We start from the raw sequence: 19090 nt of genomic DNA, 5'->3' as shown, positions 1-19090 counted from the left end.
TTTTTGCAAAGGGAGGTCATCGCTCCCGTGGCAATTACCGGATCTGAACGGCTCGGGGAGGGGAGGGGAGGGGGGGAACGACCCTCTGCGCCGCGGTCCTGGCGCGTGCGAGTCCCGGGAGCGTCCTTTCTCCCCGCGCCGGGAACGGGCGCGCGCCTGGCGCTTTATCCGAGGGGGGTCGGCGGCGTTTTAAGACGGAGCTCGGCGGAGGAGGGTGCCCCGTCCCCCCACCACCACCCCGGCGTTGCGGCGGGCGGCTCTCTGCGTCCGTCTCCCTCCTCCCGGCCGCGGAAGCTGGATCGGAGAAGCGCTCCGCTCTGCTGGGCGCCCGGCCGGAGGTTTCACGCGCCGTCGCTTAAAACGCCTCGCGGTCCTCTGGGGGCGAGCGGCGTTCGTAGGCTTCGCCCCGCGCGCTCGTGGCGACGTCGGGCGCGTCGGGGGAACAAAACCSCGGACCCGAGGCCGAGGGAACCCGCTCCGAGGCTCCGCCGGCAACCCCGAGGGGGCTGCTGAGCCCCCCGTGTTTCCCGGTGGAGCTCGTGGCGTCCAGCAGGTATTTGGTGGCCCGAGGAGCACGTGGACTCCCGCGGGTTTTGGCGGGGGGCAGTGTCCACTGCRAAGTCCGGGAGCTGCAAAGCTCTGAAGCGTCTTGGATCTCTCAGGGGAGACTTTTCCCTGGGTGGGTGGCGGAGGTGTCCCGTGATCCAGGCGTCTCCCGAGCTGCCTCGGGTGGGAGGGCGCGCGCGGGCTGCCCTGCTGCTGGCTCTCCCACGCTCCGGTGGACGTGTCCTCTCTGCGCTCGGTGAGCGTTTGCTTATTTCTGATCTTCGATGTCATCAAGGATGGAAAATGTGACAGGAAGGAAGGGAGGTTGTGTTTTGTGTGTGCATGTGTTGTTTTTTTTTTCTTCCTCCTGCTAAATATGGAGTGACATTAAAACCCGAGCCCGGTCGTGAAAGGACTCGCAGCCCGGGTCCGTCGGGTCGTGGGGCCGGGGGGAGCGGAGGGGAGGAGGGAAACGGCGTCTTCTGGCTTCCCGGCCGTGAGGCTACGGATGGGTAGCGATGTACGGGGCGCTGAGGTCCTTGCCGAGAAACTCCGGAATTTAATTTGTTTTTTTTTTCTTTTTTACCCCCCGAGCGCTCTCTGTGTTCCCTCCTCATTGTGTTCTGTTAAAAAATCCGTCGGCCTGTATCTGCAGCTGGTAGAAAGCTYGCAGGGAGCACGCAGGATGCTCTGAAAACCGTTCAGGGGCTTTTCCCCTTCTGTCGAAGGGCTTCTAGAAGAGSAGGTGCAGCGGGAGGCGAAGGGCCRGGGGCCCCTCGTGCCCCTCGTACAGAGACGCGCTTCTGCGTCCGCTGGCCAACGCGTGCGGGCTGGCACCGCGGAGCAGCTGGCCTTGCTTCAGGCCCTCGTCTGTGGTGGGCACGGGAGAGGATTGGGAAGTAAAACTACAGGCCGGCGGCGGTTTGCCTCTCACCCCCCCCCCTTTTTTTTTCATTTTTGCTCCAGCTCCAGCACCTGAGAGCGGAGAAGGTAACTGCATCAGTGGGCTGCAGCCGAGGCGAGCGCCCGGGTTTATACGTGCTTTCCGGTCTCTTAAGCAGATTTACGGCAGTCATTTGTGTGCGTTTGATGTGAGGAGGATTTATGTGTGTCTCTCCCTTTTTTCTTTCTTTTTTTGGTGTGTGTGTAAGATCAGATGCAAACTCTGTCGTCATTCCCGTGCTGGACGGCGTACGGTGCAGCGTAGAGTCAYGGTTCCTGGGAAGAAAATACAGAATGCCCAAAAGGCTGAGGAACTAAAAAAAAGTGTGGATAGGCCTTTCCCCCCYGCCATGCGCACCGTGCCATGTTGCTAGAGCTTGTCTGTAGGTGTCTTCTGCATGGAAACGCCGTTGGCTCCTTCTTTTAAAAGCTTCTATCTTTGGGAAGCTGGGGGGGGGTTACTGGGTGTTTGTCTGATTTCCATAAACCAGTTTAACCAGTGGAGATACTGGGAGATGCTGGAAGTAGATGTTTCCTGTCTCCAGGAGCATCGCTGTCCTGCCATTGATCTTGCCGTATTGCTTCAAAATGAACAGCATACGTAGCTCCGCTCTCTAAAAACGTTTCTCTCAAATAACTCATGTTTTGTATGGATCCATAATACTGGTTGAACCCCAAAATTAACATCCTTAGGGAGTGGTATCTCATATTCCGTCTTTCCCGTGTCTCCTGCAGTCGATGACCTAAATCCGTTCTTTTCACGCCCGCTTTGCTTGGTGGTTTGGCAGATTTGGTGGCTTTGGTCTGCAGTGTGCGTGGCGCGCTGAAATGCTGGCGGGTTTGGGTTGYGCCACATGTCCTCTCGCGTGTCTTTCGGATGAGTTTTAATCCTGCGTAGTGACTGTGTGGGGTCATTGGTGATCAAAAGCTACTTTCCAGCGTGCTGATACTTCCATGCTTAAACCCAACTTAACTAAACTTCTCCAGTACCTGACAAGAACGTGTAATATTTTCTCAGTTTTGCTTCCAGGGTGTTGTGCAGAGCTGTTGTGCATTTTCAGGAAAGTACTTTGTGGAGCAAAGTGTGTGGGGGATGTTTTTTTTTTTTTTCTCTTTTGTGGAGCAAAGTGTGTGGGGGATGTTTTTTTTTTTCTCTTTCTTTTATTTTTTTCCCTTTATGGTAACATTTTGCCATCCTTTCTGGATAGGATGTGGTGCCCAAATGCTTCGGTAAGGTCACAAGTTGTCAGCCAGATGCGCAGGCTCCTGGCTGATATTGCTGGCGTTACATAGGAAGGAGGTCAGCCCTGATGAGCTTCATAGTTTCTTCTGGTCTCATTCATAATTTGAGTTTTCCTCTTAAAATGAAACAAACCCCTAGTCTTTCCTGTTGCAGTGGAAATCATTTGAATGTGACCAGGCACATGGGCATCTTCCAAGCCTGCAGACAGGAAGAGACCATAGAGCTAAGAGGTAGGAAATGTCCRTGTTTATCCTCGTGGGCTGATTCATTTCGGCGCTCTTAACTGCTTCGCTACTGATGCTGCGCCGCAGGAAGCGGTGAGATCCAGCTGGTTTACTGCCAGGCTGTGAGCCAAAGCTACGCAGAGCATCACCAGCTACGGGGCTTCTCTCCAGTTTGATCCACAAAATCCTGCTGCTGAAAGGTACCGCTCTGCACCGCRTTCGGGATCGGAAAGGAATCGGGTGCTCCAAACGTTCAGCTATCCGAACAGGATAATCGGAACATCGCCGGTTATGTTAGGAAGCGTTAATATTTAATATACGGGGTATGAGTCGTTGTGCTTAATCATAATGTGAAGGGTTTAGGAGGAGATTTACTGGTAAGTAAGCTATCCCATCCGTAGCTGTCCGGAAAGATTTCTTTCATCTTCCCCAGGAACAGCTGGGCCTGGATATTGCTAGAGACTGGCCTGATCCAGGTGCAGTTCCCATTTATTTCTCTAGCTTTTGTAAATGTGTGGAGTGACTTTCATCCCAAGTATTTTCTATTCGTTAAACTCATAAAAATGCTGGAAACTCTTTCCTCAGATACAACTTTTACGTGGCTTTGCTGTAAGCCATAGTGTCTGGTAGTATTTAAAAGTTATGTTTGTAATCAGAGCTCAAGGGAAATTTTCCTTGGGCTCTGCAGACGCTGTCCCGTGCCACCCCATGTAGGTACCTGCTTAGCCATTAGTCCTAAGGTCGCTTCATTCTTGCTTTTTTTGGCTAAATTCCTTAAGAGACCTTGAATTTCATCTCCACCCCCAGAATGTTCCCGATAAACATGAAGAGAGCGTGTGCTTTGGGGSTGTCTGTGCCGTATTGACCCGCGTGGGGTTTTTTGCAGTGCGAGCGTCGGCCGTTTCCCGGTGCAGCAAGGTCCAAGCGCGACGACGACCCATCAGGGCTCCTGATCACTGCCGCTGTGGTGGTGAAACGGCGCGGCTCGGCGTCACGGCGGGTTCGCTGCCGGTCTGATTTGGTGGTTGCTGAGCAACCTCCAGCCTTAGCTGCTCGGTGGTTCGGGGAAACGTGCGCCTTGCCTGCGTTCCCTGGGTGTCATTAGTGCAGCGTACCCCAGTAAGCACGGTCGTGATGGGAATAAAGATGTTGTGGGGGGTGGTAAACGCAATGTGGGCCACAAAACACCGGGTCTGGGATTCTGGATAAGTGCCTGCTAGCTGGTGCATGCTGRACTGTGCGCTGTTCCAGCTACAGCGCGGTCTGTGTTTATGTTGTCTCGTTAAAGCTGGCTGTGAATGAATGAACTGCAGTATCGACCAGAATGTGATTCATGAAAACCAGCGCGGCGAGGAAAGCTGCTTGCCTTCCTCTTCTCRGCATTTCCCTCTAGCTTGGGCACCTTGGCTTGGGGAGACTTTGTTCCAGGCTGCAGGGAAGCCCGTGCGCTTGCTTTTCCCCTTTCCTCCCTGCCCTGAATCGGAGCGTGTGTAGCTGAAAGCTCTCCTGGATGTAAGCACTGAAAGTGGTCATCGAACCCACTTTTGCTGTGGTTACACATATGATACCACTGTATTTATGATGGCTGCAGTTTTGATAGCAGAAGTCAAAACAACTGAGTGTGGGTTGGATTTTGGCATGTGGGTCATGTAGGAAATCCTGGTGGCTGCTGTAACAGGAGTTGAGGTTAGTAATTTTCTAAAACTGGCGTAAGGACTTTTTTTTTTTCCCCAAAAAGAATTGCATGTAGGAGAATGTCCTCTTTTATTCTGTATGCAAATRAATAGATCCCTTGCTAAGGTAGTGAGTCCTCTTTGTTCTAGAATAATTTGTTGTCATAATTCTTTCCYGTTGAAGCAGTTTCATTTTGCATGGCATAATTAATGCTAATTTGGGCCCGAGATGGAAATCGAGAAGTGTTGACAGCAGTGCAGCCTCCGCCTCTCCGTACGAGACAGGTTGCGGTGTGCCACCCATCCTTTAAAGCGAAACCTCCTGCGTGCGAGACCAGAGCCAGACGTCGCAGGCTGGCAGGAGAGGAGGGGAGACGTGCGTATTGCTCAAGTTGTTTGTAAGCCTTTTACTGCCGCGGGGAGCCGAGGACATCTGCGGTGAGGGGGGCAAACCGCCACCTCTTTCCTCCTAGCCGGCCCTAGCGAGGAATGAACAGACAAAGGGGTTCCCACCAAACTGATGTGAAAAGTTTCTTTTGACTCCATCTGGTGTGTTCCTCGCGTGCCAGCTGAGGTYTTGCAAACTTGTTATTTCTATAACAAGGGCTTCCACATCATGCCCAGTAGCTGAACCGAAGCCGTGGTGCTTTTCTGGTCCTTTGCAGAAGGCGTTCTTATTCTTTTTCCCCTCAAAATCTGTGCTTTTTAGAGGAAGGGGCAGTATAAGCGTCCTTCCTGCCTTCTAGCGCTGTCACCRCCGACCTGTGAAGCATGAGATGAATTGCATCGCAGCAGGCACCGTGAGCACGCGCGGGATCACTGCTCGCCCGTCCCGCCGCCTTCTTCCGCGGCGCTGGCCTGGACGCCGAGCGCCAAAGCCGCGTCCTCGTTCGTCTTTGTCCTCCCTGCGTTGTGCTCCGTCAACGCCTGTTTAGACAGCGCCCCGGAGGCACGGCAAGGGGGAACGCCTGGCCGGGAAATCCCGGCAGGCGAGAGATGCGCTGCGCTGAGACACCGGGGCGTGCTCAGGAAACGATTCCTGAGCCTCTGAGCTCCCGACTGCTGGACGCCTTGGCTGGCTGACGGTCGCTAATAGCTTACGGGCTTAGATGGGGACCTGTAAGATCTATGTTCTTAACTCGGGGGGCTGAAACGTTGTTTGACGTGCTGTGCTAGATCGATAAAGGGTTGCCGAGGCCTGATCGGGGAGGTACTGAGGAGCTGCGGGAGCGCGCCAGTCTGAAACGCGGCGTTTGACACGTTCCAGCTTGCAGGTGTTGTGCAGCTGCGTTAAGCAAGAGGTGACAGGACAGCTCGATTCAGGCGTGAGCAGTGAATCAGTCGGCGCCGTCCTCGCTCGCCTCCCCGGTTTCTCTTGGGAGCCCGTCCCTCGCCGGCAGGAGCGCGGAGCAGCGGGCTGACCTTCGGCCGGCACGCTGCCGCGCTTTGTCAGCCGGCTGGTGGAAAGAGCAGCCGTCGGAAACGATGCTCGCGGACCGTGTTGGCAGCTTTGGGGCTTTTCTGGAGTATTGCTGCCCTTGGGAACGCTGATGGTAGCTGGGAGTCGGTGACTTAACTACAGCGATGAGCTTCGTGGTGTTTGCAAGCCGACAAACACGTTCTTCCTCTCTGGGGTTCATCGCTTGCTTTCAAACCGGCGTTTTCGGAGTTAATATCTGTATTTACACTCTGGGAATCTCAAGCACTTTTCATTGCAAATAGCAGCTGTCTAAGGGGCGATATTACTAACTTGCACTGATAAGTTACGTCATCGTACGTGTTAGAGAGCTTTCTGCATCTGAAGTCCGTTCCTGGCATCCACGCGCATTACGGCTCGCTAAGACTCCTGCTAATCACAGCAGTGGCTTGGGCCCTGTTGTGCACCTCTTACTTCGCTCTTTGAAACAGCAATCTTGTCCTTCACCGTCTTTCAGGTAGTAACTAAAGYGCTAATCAATGATGCGACCTGAAGAGGGGTCTTGGCAAACCCAGGGAGGGTTTTCTGCTTTTGGAAAAAGAAAGGGAGGACCTAGGCCAGGGAGGGGAGGGGGGAAGCTGTGGGCTGGTCTACGGGATAATCCAGGAAGATGCTAGGACCACTCTGCGGTTTCCTGTTTCGCGGTGGACAAATGGTGCCAGGCTATGAGCATACGCTACAAGGTCTKGGAGGCTGGAAGAGTTTTCTGGGGAAGGTGGCTCTGCCCTGTCTGTRCGCTCCTCAGACCCAGCATACCTGTGCACTGTGCCACTGAAATAATTCTTATGTCTGCCAGACTTGAAGGAGAAGAAAAAAAGTCATTCAGGAAGGTTTTGCCGAGAATGATGAGACGACAACTTTGTGCTCAGCACGAGCTTGTCCTGTAGCTCCACTTGTTCCGTTCTGCTTTTCCACGTCTGCAGCGTTCGGCCTGGTTTAATTCCGTAAAAGACCGTGCTACACGTGCCACGCAGACCCGCGTCGTTTGGGGCAGCCCCTCTTGAAAGGTGGGAGAAGAAGTGGCRGTAGAGGCAGAAGCGGCTTGTCCTCGATAACGTCCTGGTGGAAGRAAAGCCCGAAACGCGTCCCAGGTCTGGCTCCGGGGTGGCAAGCCGGCCCACACAACCATCCGAGTCTCCTGGGAGACCGGAGCGAGAGATAGGAAAGTCGTGATGTTATTACAAGCCTCTAAAAGGCAGCTCTCGAAACACTCAAGGAAGTAAATTGTGCTGAATGAGTGGAGAAATATGAAGAACAGGGCTTTCTTTAATTAAAAAAAGGAGGAGGGGGGGAAGCATTTTAGTGGTTTTAGAAAGATTCCAGCAGTTTTCTGGGGAAAAGCAGCCTTTTGTTCAAGGCGCTGCGCACATGCAACGGCACAGCGATGTTTTGGCTGTGAACCTGAAGATTTTGAGGTGCCATATGTAGATATCTATAGATATTTTTTTTTCTTGTGATATCAGTGTAGGTCAACATGAAAATTATCCTGCAGCTTTACAGTTTGAATAATTTTTTTTATTGTGCCAACAGTTAATCATGTCCCACTCTTACTCCTGAAGTTAAGCTCATACGGATACGTTTGAGAAGCCTSCGAATAATTATATACATACATACACAGGTGTTTTCCACTGCTGCTTAACACTCGGTGTATCTGTCAGACTTCTCCGCTTTGCAAACTGTGCTGCTCTTGGGTACCGAATTTCGGAAGCATAACTCGAGGCCTGTGCATCACCCTGTGTGTGCACATCAGTGCTCTAATTCGAATGCCGGTCCGAGWCTTCCCGCGTCCTTCCTGTCGCTGGCTCGGGAGCGCGGTGCTTTATCGTCTCTCCGTCTGCGCCAGCGCACGTGCTGCAGCCCCACGTCCGTCTCCTGGAAGACGTCAGTGCCATATATGCTGGAGCTGAGGACRAATGATAAATTGAAAAGGGTGGATAATCCTCGAGATTTCCTCTTGAGGAGGCTTTAAACCTCTTTGGCTACGGACGGTGAGACGGTCTCGATCCCGATCGCCGTGTAGAGTTTCCGTTTCCGCCCGGCGGATCGGGGTRGGATGCAAGGGCTTTGGTCAGCTCCGGGGCTTGTTTCAGAAACTCGGTTGTAGAGCTGTGGCCAAGCTTCAGATTGCAGAAGTCCATTTTCTGAAGCCATCCAGGAGTACAGAGGAGCGAAACAGTACAGCAGTTGTCCTGGTTAGCGTGGCTTTTCTTTGCAGTTTTGTGAGTAAAGCTTTCCTTTTTGCAAGATTCAGCTTCGCTCAGCGGCCTTTGAAAAACCCTTCTTRCAGGGCAATGGCCTGCAACAGCTTAATCTGTAGATCCCTACCTTTTCCTGTTGTCTGAAGCTTCGGGGATATTCTGTGCATGTAGACCTCTGTATAACATGTGAATTTGCATTTTGGTTTGTATGCATTTTAGTCTGYAGTGCGCATTTTAGTCATTGGACTCTGAGAAAAGTGCTTGTGTACGGGTTGCAAAACKCATCTAAGGCAGGTAGTAGACGCTTCCCTTAGGGTTGAGGATGAACCTCTTAATGCAGCACTCCCTCTTTTGAAAATATTTAAGTAACACATCTAGCTTTTTGCTTTTTTCTTTATCTGCATTAGTCATTTTCTGACGCCAAGGCGGAATTTCCCAGTTTGGATCCCTATTTCAGCCCTCGCTGCGTTGAGCAGATAGGTCGGACCCTACGGGATCTGCTATCTGAAGGAACAGGGGAAAATTCTTATTTCTTCAGGGAAATCGCGCCTGTCGGGGGGGGCGGCAGGCGCTCGGTGCCTTACAGGGTCGGGGTCCTTTGGCGGCGTGGCGGAAGCCCGGCAGCCGGTAGGAAATTCGTAGCCCTTGGCTGCGGGCTTCGCTGAGCGTTTCAARAAGCCGTTCGCCCATCTGCGAGGCTCCTTTCTGCTCATCAATCACTTCTGAAAATGGCTCAGTCGAACGTAGAAGAGGAATTGCAGCCCTGACGCTGCCAGAATTCACAACGCGCCTCTACTGAGTAATTGCTCGGCCTCCGAAGCGTCCTCATTAGGGTATCTGAAAACATCCATTTTCATTTCCTCTCCAAAGCGGCTGGAGCAAAGCCAAAAAGCCCAACCTCCCGGACAACCCCCCCTTCCAACTTGAAGACCGAGAAGCTGAATCCTTACTCTGAACACCCTGCTTATCTGGTGAGTAGAGAATAAGGAAGCGTGTGCGTCTGTGCACGGGGGAGCTGGAAGCTCGGGCTGCGGGAAGAGTTTCAGAGGCGAGGGAGGGCTTCGGTGTAAGCTGTGCAGGTTCTGCCTGGAGCCAGCTGAACGCAAGGCTGCAGTGAAGTTTTGGACCAGCGTCCGCAGGCTGCAAAGCCGTTTTAACAGTGCCAGGAAGGCTGAGCTCTTCGACATCCAAAGCCAGGGATTTACCTGGCTTTTTTTTCTTTTTTCTTTTTTTTTTCTTTTGAAATTAGTGCAGGATCGTGAAGCTCTTACTGTTTTTTTTAATGCAGCAAGGGACCTTACAGGTGCTCAGTAGTCGCTCAGTTTCTTTTTTTATGGATTATTTGGAGCGATTTTGTTTTATTTTTCAAAGAKTGGCTCTAGTGCCAGTGCAGAGGCTTTGGAGATTAGTGGATTTAGTTGCCATGGAAAGATGTGGGCCAGCTAGCAACGGCGCAAGGGTCCCTTTCGTCAGCCCCACGGCCAGATCCTGCAAGCAGAGGCTTCGTTAAAGGCAGCCGGTCCCTGAACGCACTAGCAGCCTTCGGGGGACGTGGGGGATGAAAAGCCCAAACCTGTAGTTTCACGTGTTTGAAGCTACAAGCAAGACTGAGCTGAGGTGGGTCCAAAGCTGCAACCCCRTGTTGGCTCCTGCCATACACCACCAGAGGAGGGAGAATAAAATACAAACTCAGTTTGGGAGAGGATCTTTAAAAAAATAAATTAAAAAAAGAAAATCTCCCTTTCATTTGTAGCATTTATGGATTGGCTCCCTAATACAGATCGCGGGGCAGCTTTGCCAGCAGTCGCTAGCGCAGCCGGGAGGGCGTCGTGGCCGGCGTGCGGGTGTCCTTCGGGCCACGGTCGCTGCCGACTGCCTCCTGGGCAGGCAAGTCAGGAGCTTATGCTGTTTTATTTCACTTTTTTTGTACTCGGCCACAGGTTTGCAAAAAACGACGTGTCTCAATTAGGGCAATTAATTAAGAGCCCTCTGGTAAGCTGTTCCCAAGTTGGGGCTTGAGCAGGGAATCTCGGTTCCTTAGCAGCCGTCCACAGCACCTGACGGGTCGAGAGGTGCTGATGCAGAAGAGAGAGAACTGGGAAAAGTGGGTTCGTTTGGTCTTTTCTGCCCAAATGCCGTCCACTGGCTTTGGGGACGGTACTGCTGGCCAGCGGAGGCACCTCTCTGTATTTGGGACTGAACTGTCCTTGCGCTGTTGCTGCTGCATTAAGACAAAGTAGTTTTAGAAATGCAAGTAATTCGCTGATGAAAAGCACGGCCGTTATCCCGGTAGCCAGCTTTCAGAGGTGTGTTGATATTTTTCCCGTTTYGAGTGTGCTTTTGTTTGGAAGATGCTTTTCACGTTGCTGCAGCTGGTGCCGGCTGCCCAGAGGGTCGCTGCTGGGGGTCTGCCCAGCCCCTTCGCCAGCCCTGCCTGGGCGCGGAGCGAGTCTTCCCCGCGATCCTCAGCGGGCAGTTTTAAAAATCGTTTTTATGGAAACCRTGCAACTGGATCAGATTAAAGCTCCGTTTGTCCGTCCGCTTTAGTGACCTGCGCTGCCTGGAAATACATTGGAAATATAAGTAGCATTTCAGTAAACGCTCGTGGACTAATGTGCTGTTAGGAGCAGTTTGTTCTTGGAGCTGCCGTGATCTCGACGCCGGGTGACTCGTGGCCAAATGTTGCCCTTATCAAACCCTGCTTAAGCGATGGTGACCTCTGCCTCCTGGCTGAAGTTAGGAAACCCGCCAGGAACTGAAATACGGCTTTACAGGGCTTTCTTCTTCTGCCTCTAGCACTATTGYGGTGTTCCCCGCTCCGATGCCGCGYGGGAGAGCAGCCTCTCGGCTCTGCCCGAAATGCTCCCGACAGCTCTTCGGGAGAAGAGGGCTTCGCGCCGCGGCCGGGGGCGAGGCGGCTGTCGCGTTTCGCGGGGCCGCCTGCCRCATCCTGCGCGCCGACCGACGGGAGCGGTGCCTGCTCGCGCACCAGGACGTGACGGGCTCTTCCAGCGCGGCCGCTGGCTCCGGGCTTCAGCTGACTTCACAAACTCTCTGCGTAGCGGTTCTGGAAAGTCTGTTGTTGGAAAGAACTTTTTCTTTTTTTTCTTTTTTTTTTGCCCGTTACGGTGATTATTACAGCGTTCCTTGAGCTTTGTTGTGAATAGCAGCACTGCCGGCGCGCAGCTTTTGCAGGACGATTATTCTGCCCGTTGGGTGACGGATTGCAGCTCGTCCCCTTTGGGACGTTTTGACTTAACGCTTTAAGAGATTAGCCTCCCGAGCGAGCGTCTAATACCTGCCGTTCAATCCTCCGTGTCCTTCTTGCAGGGTAGGGCAGTGTCAAAGATAAAAACCGCCTTTGAATTCCGATCCCCTGAACTCCCTGCAGCCTTAAATGCTCCTGCCTTTTTATCTCCCTGCTCCAGCATCTTTGATGGTGAGAATTTGCAGCCCGGCGAAGCCTCCGATACGGGGAAGATGCGCTCTAGACTGCAGCACCATAAGATTTTTTCTTTTTCCCCCCTCCTGTCCTTTGATCCAGAGTACCAGATGCGGTTTGCCGCTGGGCTGAAGGTTGGGCCGRCGGCGTGCCGGGCCCGGCGCGCTTCCCGAACGCGGAGCAGGCTGCGGTGGTGTTTCCTGGGAGGTGGAGGCGGTGTCTCTTCCGAGATCTTGTCGGAGCGTAGCAGTGTGCAGCCCTGCGCTAACGGGAGAGGCGCCTGCCTCCGTCCCCGGCCTGGGTTCGGGTAAAAGGAGGCGGGAGGCTTGCGCGCCGCGGCTGGTGCCGCGCTGTGCTTCGTGGCTTTGGCTGCCCGTGGGGCTCGCTTCCGACGGCGATGCTTTACGAGCGTTTCCGCGCGCTGTGACAAGGGGTTAGAGAGCAGTTTTTAAAGACGAGCGCACTTTAGTGTGGCGAAAAGCACCAAACGGGCGGTGGGCTGGGAGCCTTCCTTATCCTGCCCCCAAGATGTCCTGCAGCTCCTGGTCTGAAGGAATCGAAGCTCGGCCACCGAACTGAACGGCCACCGCTCAGCGCTGACGTTTTTAAGGCCGGCTGCAGGCGAGCTCCTGCTGCGCCAGGCCTGGAGAGGCAACGTGGCCTGCGCTGGTAGCTGCTCCGAGGCAGACCTATTGCTTGGACCTGGACTGCCGGCTTGCGTTTTTGACGGCACGCCTCTTGGATAATGTTCTTTGTCAAAGATATCGAGGTATTTTGTCAGACCTGAACAGCCCCCTCTTCARTGACCTGGCTGTTCCTCTTCAATACTCCTCAGTGAGTTCTTAAGCGTATCTGACTGCCCGAATTTSTGTGGTCATTTGGTACAGAGTTACCTCATTGCCCCATCAGACTGCGCTGGTGGATGGCGTATTAACATCAAGGCTCTCATTGCTCATGGCTTTACTTTTTGGAARCCGGGACCTAATTTTAAGCAGTCAAAACATTGAATAAAATGCTTCAAAACTTTTGAAAAAATCTGGGCTGTGTTCTTCGTTCACACGTTCTCTGCTGTTGCTGCTGTAATGGATCTGGCGTGCAGCGCTGGCTTGGAGCTGTGCCCGGGTTTCAGAGGCGTTTGGGTGCGCTTTGGAGGAGAAGAGCGARGTGAGGGGCCTAGGGAAAACGGGGAAGTGGTGGTATGCGAGGAAGAAACTGTATGTATGCGCAGTGCTTGAATCCAGTTTTGCTAATAGAAGAGCCACTTGAATTCAGTCTTGAGCTGAACTGGTCTGTCCTGTGCTGGGTGTCGCTCAGAAATTCGTGGCATGTTGTTATCTCCTCCCTCTCTTTTTCCCCCGGCTGCAAACCTTCCCTTCTCCCCCATGCCCGGGAAYACCGAATCACGATAGCTTCTTGAGCTCTGGCAATGGAAATATAAGTGCTCAAGCCATTGAACTTGTACGGATAAGAATTTTGGAAACAAGAACAATAATTTCCAAAATGGTCTATTTCAGAGAGGTCTGTTGATTATTTCTGCTGGATTTTCTTCCCATAAGAGCGTGGCAGTGGCTTTGGTAGCTTCAGAGGTTTGGCTTATCTCAGTCTTTAGATGGTGCTTGGCTGTGTGCACTATAGCTCTGAGGCTTTGAGCTAGTTCTTCATTCATGTCCTTGCAAGTTCGCTCCTCTCATCAGCCCAAGCTGGAGCAACTAGGCCACGCGTGTGGTTACCGAGCAGCTAGGTATTGGCAAGAGGTCTTCTTCATGGCCTGTGCCCCGGCGGGAGGATGCAGCAAGCCAGTAAGATCTGCTGAGCTCRGCCCTACTAGGTCGTGCTGAAATCTAGCGGCAGATCTGTCCTGCGACGTGAGAGTGAGATGCTGAGAAACTGTTTCCCATCTCCCAGCTGGGAGCTGCTCTTGGAACCTGCCTCTCTGTTGAATTATGTGTCCATGGCCCAGAGCCGAAAGACGATCTTGGAAGAAGGTGCTTAACRGTTAGTTTGGCACTACCAACGTTGCCCTTTCTTTCTTTCCTCGTCCTCCGTTGCTTTTAAGAACCCAATCCATAAATTGTCGCTGCTCACAAAATTGCGCTTATGTCAAGAGCTCGCCCGCTTCATTCTTCCATTTGCATTTTTTCCCCCCTCTGGACAAGTGGTTTTTTGTTTGTTTTTTACAGCTGTAAGTACCAAAGTGCCTATTTAAGTCTTTCTTGGCTTCAGACAGAGGAGTTTGAAACTATTCCTTTTTCTGTGAACCCTYGTCCATGAACTCCCCTTCGCTCAACGTCGTACTCCCGTTTGGCGACTCCTGCCTTCTTCAGTGGCTTTTTGGCACCAGTGAGGGACTGGGGCGCTCCTGATACATCACACCGGGCTGCTTGCTGTCCCCAGGGGAAAGGGGAGCTGCGTAGAGTAGAAGAACGAGTTTGAGCTTGCTGAGAAGTGCCAGCTTTTGACACATTCTCCCACTGAAGTCTCTTGGAGGACAGGTACAACGCGCCTAGCAATGCTGACCGCTTCCCAGGCGAGACGCTCGATCCGAAAGGGATTTGCTTGTTACGGAGCGAGAGTCGTTCAGCTCACTGCACTGAATGGACAGCTGGAAAAGCAAGGAGGTTTTTTGCTTTCTCTTCCCGCTTTTCCGCACGCGTTGCACCGGGGCTGGCAAGGCCCTTCGGCTTGCTCGCTCTGGTGTAAGGTGGTTTTCCCCCAGTGCTCCCACCTTCTGCCCGTCCTGGCTGACGTTTCGGCAGGTTGGCGAGCTGAATTTGTCGGTGGGTCTCTAGCASGGCCACGTGTGGGCCTGTGTGCTGGGGCTGGGGGAGATGGAGGTGTCTCTCCTGGTGGCAGTGACCCGTTTGCTCCATCTGTCTTTARCGTTGGACTCGAAGGACCCTGAGTAAACCCGTAGCAGAACTGCTCCTGACTCTCGGGCTTGCGGCCCAGCCACCTGATTTGCTATCCTTTTGGTGCGCTGACATGAGAACGTGGAAAACAGATGTGACCCAGTGATACTATCTTGTTTAACTATCTATATCCAGATGTTTCCAGCTTGTAGTGCTAATTTCCACTTACAGTTATCCACGGGCTAAGTCTTGCAAGATGCTTGTTGCCTTCATGTCTGGAAAGAGGAGGCAAAACTCCTTTAATTTTTAGTCCTGCGCTCCTTTTGGATACTCAATCCAGTTTCTCATCACTCCGTGTGGAGCAAGACCTTCTCTATCCAAAGAGCACTTTTTTTTCCCCCCTTTGCTTTATTAGCTGGATAAGAGGATTAAAAAGCGAGAGGAATAAGAACGTTTGGAGAGCAGCRCGTGTTTCGGAGCGAGCACTTCTCGAAGGCTTGGCGTCGTGTCCTTCTCGGACGGCGGCGGGAGCAGGTTTCTCCCGGCGGACGTCTTTCCCTAGCGCTTCCGTGCGCCTTCCAGTTTTACAGGCGCGTGAGCACCAAGCGCCGGAAGGGCTGTATTAATTTCTGCTCGCTCCGTTTGAAGAGCAAGCTGTCCTCTCCACCTCCTGCAGGAGAGGCTGCAGCCGGGCTTCRGCGRCAGCCGCGGCTCTGACGCCAAAGGCGGCACCGAATCTAAAATTCTCATCCTTGAGCGGCTCTGCGGGGACTGAAGGTATTAAAACAAAACARCAACAAAAAAAGTCCTTTTGACATTTAAAATTGGTCTGGGCAAAACATTAGGAAACAGCATACTCTGGGGGACAAGATGATCTAATGCATCTCTCTGCCTTTAAAGAAACATGTTCCTGTGGAAACTTGTTGCTGTGCCCATTCCCAAAGCACCGTTTGCTTCCCCGGTTCCCCCCCGTGCGCGTGCACACACGCATCGCGGTTTAGTCAGCAAGTTCTAGTTAAACTTCGGTTTTGCTTTTTATTTTGTATGTGCATCTGAGCTAGCACCGTTTAAGTAGTCTTTTTTTAATCAGAGGAGTGACTCAAAATGCTACGGGCAGTTTAATGTCTGTTTCCAGATGAAAATAAAACTTGCTTTTAAGCAGTTTGTCCAAGACGTTGCCTCCTCTGCCTTAGATCCAGCTCCCTGTGTTTCAGGATGAAGAGTTCTCGCTGCACATACGTTTTAACGAAGAGAGAAGTCTGGAAAGCAGATTTGTGCTGTAGGATTTCGCTATCCCTGGCGTGCCGCCCCTCCGACTGGGGAGCTGCGATGCTTTAGGATCATCGGGGCAGCAACCACGATGTGCCAGCAGAAAGGGACGTTCTGYGTCGCTTAACGCTGTTGAATTTTTCGGGGTGTGGAGAATTGGGCCTGGAGTGGGGCCAGAGCAAGCCGCCGGGGTCGGATGTCCCCGGAGCTGTGGGAAATCACGACTGGAATTTTGTGGCTTGGGCTGGGGATCCGGCTGAAGTTACAAATATTCCCTGAGTCCTTGTTCAGGCATCCCTGGATGAAACTCTTAGGAAAATGGCTTTTTAGTATGAAGAGAGGGAAGGAGTCTTGGCATCGCAGGTGGACATGAGCATCTGAATTATTAGGGATTTTCCTTTAATAAAGGTCTCTGTATTCCCTGCTTTGCTTGCTTGAACACTAGGTTATTTTTTCTTGCGTGTGATCCTAGGTGTGGCTTAGGCTTTCCCAATAGGATGTTACTTACTTGGTCCTGCTCCTCCTTCTGCATTGTACATAGAGAACATAAAGACTATACTTTCAAGTTTCTGATTCTTGCTTTTCTTCTTTCCCCCCCCTTTTTTTTTTAATATATGTGTATATATAAGCAGGTGCTAATAGCAGATCTATGCATGCATTAAGTTATTCAGCAGCAGCTTCTCTGGAATTGACTGTATCCCTTTCTCTGCTGCTGAAGGATTTAACCTCACCGAAAGATTTCACCTTCCGTAAACTCTACCCCTAGCACTGAAACCTAGTTTGTCTTTTTCAGGTCAAAAAGACGCARCCTTCTCTGACTTTTGTTGGTATTYGGGTTTTTTTTAATTGGCGTAAATACGAGTCAGCCTGTTCTCAATTTGGCGCTAGCACTGTTAAAGCATCAGAGTTATCGGTACCGTTTGACCACTGGTTTCCTGTTGTTTTGGCGGCTGTGAAGGGCCGGGGAAGGTGCCCTTGCCTCTGGCCTGGAGCCTCTCGCCACGCCGGTGTCTCCGCTGTGCCGYGCTATGGGGGAACAGCAAACGTGCGCTCGGTCTTCCTGTTCCTTGCGTTTTCTGCCCAAGGGTTGCCGAGTTTCAAAACTCCTCAGAGATTTGCAATTTGGGGAGAAATGCTTTCCAGAARCAGAAAATGGGAAATAAAGGTCTCCCTCCCTCTCGTACTTGACCCAAGGAACAGGAAGAGGTGCTTTATGTAAAACTCTTCCCTTTTTCTGAGCTGGCGCGCGTGCCTTTCCCGCGCCGTAGCTGGATGGCAGCGCGCTTGCTAAGGTCGGTGCGCCGAGCCCGCTCCGCAGCTCGGGCACTGAGCTCTTCCGTCTGAAGTGCGGTGGTAACCTCGGCTGGTTCAACACGCTTCTCCATCTCCTGCCGCTGACCTCCTGTGGAGCAACGGCCGCGTCGTTTCCCCCCTGTTTTTTGGCTCCTTCCTTCCTCTTCTCAAAGCTTTTAGGACTGGTGAGAGCGTCTAGGGGTGTCCTGCGGTTGGAGTGAGGCCTCTGGAGTCCACAGCACGTGTTGCTGCTTCTCTGTTGCTGCATCCAAGAGGAGCAACCAGCAACGTGTGATGCTCAAGATCTCGTCCAATCCTGAATTTTTAGTATTATAACTCTAATTGAGGGAACTACACCTAATCAATCCAYGAATATCTCTTTATAAATCAGCATTTACACTCTGGAACTTGAATTAAGCTGATTGCCAAGTTGCTTAAAGCACAGCAGGATCAAAAATGTTAACTTTCGAGGTTAGCTTTAAAGGCTAGCTAAATACTTATCTAGAGGCTGTGGAGAACTGTGGATATCAAGAGCAAATTCATATGGGGATGTAAATATTCTAGGGGGGTGTAGCCTTGGTTTGTGTCTGGACCATCTCTTGCGTACCGGATGTTCATGTTGTCTGATTATGGATGCTCAACCCTTTTTTTGTGCAAGAAAAATGTAAGGATGTGTGCTAATACCGTAGGAGASGCTACGTGATGTGGTGCTGAAGGCATGTCTTTGGCCTGTCAGCGTGCGGGAATATCCATATGGAAACGGTAGATATGGGAAGCATCTCGAGTGAAGTCAAAGCAGATGGAGCACGCGGACTGAACCAGCCCGTCTAGTTTAGACTTTATTAACTAGACATGTTATCGAGAGTCATCTGTGTTTTGTTTCCTTTTTCTCTTTTCAAACCAGTTCTTCTGCTTCTTTGCCCGCAGAGCGCTAGCGAGGAGCACAGTGTGAACCTTCAGGACTCGTACGGCAAAGCTCGTTTATCCTGCTGCGTGCTAGCACTCAAAAGCTTGGGGATGAGAGTCAGCGACGGTTTGAGAGCTGTGGGTATCGTGTAACTTTAGCTTTGGGAAATTCCAAATTTGGGAGTTGATGGTGCTTTTCTGTGCCTGCAGCGCGTTTCCACCCCGTATCCTGTTGCAGAGTAGGGGTTGCAAGCGAACTCGTGCAACGCGGCGTTAAGCTGTGCCATAGGAGCCGGGAATCGACGTTTGGACCCGCATCTGCCGTGGCAGCGACGCTTACSTGTGCGCTGGGGGCCAAGCGGCCCGTGAAGCGTTTCAAGCGCGGCGTAATCACGTCTAACGCGGGAGACGGGGAAACCTCGTAAAGCCAACCTTTGCCGGAGTAACTGGCTTTTTAGGCGCGTGGGTTTGTTTTACAGTCCGTGGTTGCTTGAGTTAAAGTGGCCTTCTGTAGGTCTGCTGGATGTCCAAAGCACTTCCCAGGGAAATGCTCCACAACCAAGCGAGCTGCAGGGGTTGCTTAAAGCTTAGCCACGTGCGGGGGAGAAAATATCAACTGCTTAGCAACTGTGCAACAAGGAAGGTAGGTTTGGAGCTGAATGAAGAGTACCAGACTGAAGGGCGAAGATGGACCGGCTCCTTTTGATGCTGCTGTGAACATCTCCGTGACCGGTGGTCGTGGTAGGGGGAGTATTAGCGAAGGAGTTCCTTGCCCTTGGGCCTGGCCAGACTAGCCTGGCACAGAAGGAGGGAGGCGACGTTGGTTTGTCAGCCGCCTTCGAGACGGCGCGGATCCCCYCTCCTGGCTGCCGGACGAGCCGGCTGCGTCGCGGCTTTCCCTTGCAGGCAGCACCTGCAGCCCTGGAAGCCCTCTGCCCGGGCTCGACGTGTCTCTGCGCGCGTGCGGCGTCTCCCGTGGTAGCGGGATGCTGGTGCCCTCCACGAGCGAGTTAATTGGGTCCCTCGGT

Source organism: Rhea americana, unplaced genomic scaffold (genome assembly GCF_003343005.1).
Source record: "Rhea americana isolate MKP2758 unplaced genomic scaffold, rheAme1 scaffold_41, whole genome shotgun sequence".
NCBI classification, from domain to species: domain Eukaryota; kingdom Metazoa; phylum Chordata; class Aves; order Rheiformes; family Rheidae; genus Rhea; species Rhea americana.
The sequence above is the reverse complement of the archived record's forward strand: the minus strand, read 5'-3'. Positions refer to the sequence as shown.